This window comes from Mandrillus leucophaeus, unplaced genomic scaffold (genome assembly GCF_000951045.1).
Source record: "Mandrillus leucophaeus isolate KB7577 unplaced genomic scaffold, Mleu.le_1.0 Scaffold22, whole genome shotgun sequence".
Classification (NCBI taxonomy): domain Eukaryota; kingdom Metazoa; phylum Chordata; class Mammalia; order Primates; family Cercopithecidae; genus Mandrillus; species Mandrillus leucophaeus.
In genome coordinates, this window is record NW_012102254.1 from 641,553 (window position 1) to 643,205 (window position 1,653).

The 1,653-nt window shown below is 44.0% G+C and overlaps 1 protein-coding gene across 2 annotated transcripts in view; it reads right to left on the reverse strand.

Moving 5' to 3' along the window:
* The window catches only part of DAG1 (dystroglycan 1 (dystrophin-associated glycoprotein 1)), a 91,359-nt gene that overhangs the window by 62,083 nt on the left and 27,623 nt on the right, over positions 1–1,653 (reverse strand). The window contains exon 3 of one of the 2 annotated variants that reach the window (XM_011980900.1): positions 1,355–1,535. The exons of the other annotated variant lie outside the window; for it this stretch is intronic. The gene's annotated coding sequence lies outside the window, so the exon portion shown is untranslated. The remainder of the gene's footprint in view (positions 1–1,354; positions 1,536–1,653) is intronic. 2 annotated transcript variants of the gene reach the window in all.

Sequence of the window (1,653 nt, forward strand, 5' to 3'; positions counted from 1 at the left end):
AAAAAAAAAAAAAAAAAAATACAAAAAATTAGACGGTCATGGTGGTGCGCGCCTGTAATCCCAGCTACTCAGGTGGCTGAGGCAGGAGAATCGCTTGTTTGGGAAGCAAAGGTTTCAGTGAGCCACGACCGCACCACTGCATTCCAGCATGGGCGACGGAACAAGACTCCGTATCAAAAATAAATAACTGTTCCTTTTTCTAATTTAGTAGAACTGAGAGACCTCAGCCCCAGTGGGTAGATCCATCTCCTCATTCACCCCTATTGTGTATGGTACATTTAAATGTCTAAATATCCTGTGTATCTTGCTCTCCGGGGTGTTCTCACACTCATCCTTGCATTCTTCTTAGAACATATCTAAGGATATAATCCTAGATGTGGAATTGCTGGGTCAAAGGATATGTACATTGGAATTGTTAGATTTGGCAAAACTGTCCTTCAATTTACACCCTCACCTAAAGATACAAACGACTTTTCCCTTATTTTCACTAACATTTAAGTATTGTCAAACTATTTCATTAATAACATAAGACGGAAGAGGAAGGAGGTGGGGCAGTTTGAAATAACACGAGACAGCAGTTTGCCCTGCCTTTATGGATTTGATTAACGGGCATGGTGGGCAGCAGATGTCATAAATTCAACCTGGGAGTAATGGTACTTAATAGCCAGTATAATACAGGAGGATGAGCATCTAGACAACTAATGAATCAAAACATGATGCTATGTTTTTCTAGTAAAACTTGAGTACCTCAGGAAAATTGCTATCAAGAATTTATGGGGCTGGCCAGGCGCAGTGGGTCACATCTGTAATCCCAGCACTTTGGGAGGCCCAGGTGGGCAGATCAAGAGGTCAGGAGATCAAGACCATCCTGGCTAACATGGTGAAACCCTGTCTTTACTAAAAATATAAAAAATTAGCCGTATATGGTGGCAGGCGCCTGTAGTCCCAGCTACTCAGGAGGCAGAGGCAGGAGAATTGCTTGAACCCGGGAGGCGGAGGTTGCAGTGAGCCGAGATCACACCACTGCACTCCAGCCTGGGCGACAGACTGAGACTCCATCTCAAAAAAAAAAAAAAAAAAAATTATGGGCTAATTACTCCAAATAATAACATATACGTAGTACTGTTGTTGCTTCCATGTGGTTTCCTCCCAGGTATCTCTCTGGACCAAGGCAACTCCTGGGCCAACCCCAGAAGAACTCAGGGCTCAGGGTAGTGAGAACACAGATACAAGTGCTGAGCACACGAAGGGCAGGAAACGGAAGCTAGGGAGTAATTTTGGGTTCTCAAGTCTAACCTTTATACTGTAGTTTCACTGTTCTGGAAAACATTAACCTTTTCTAAATTTATATTGCCAAATCTAAGTTTGTTACTTGTCCTACTACTGAAGACAGGGTCTAAGTTTGTTACTTGTCCTACTACTGAAGACAGGAGGCCAGCTGTTCTATAGGTTGCACCCTCCAGGGCCTTGGTGTACTGGGGGTAGAACCGTCTGTTCTAGGCCAGTGCCGCCATCTGGGATAGACAGTCATGTGCCTAGGCAGAGAGGAAGAACCCCATCTCTACAAAAAATACAAAATTCTCAATAATTAAAACATCAGGCCAAGCACAGTGGCTCACACCTGTAAATCCCAGCACTTTGGGAGGCCAAGGC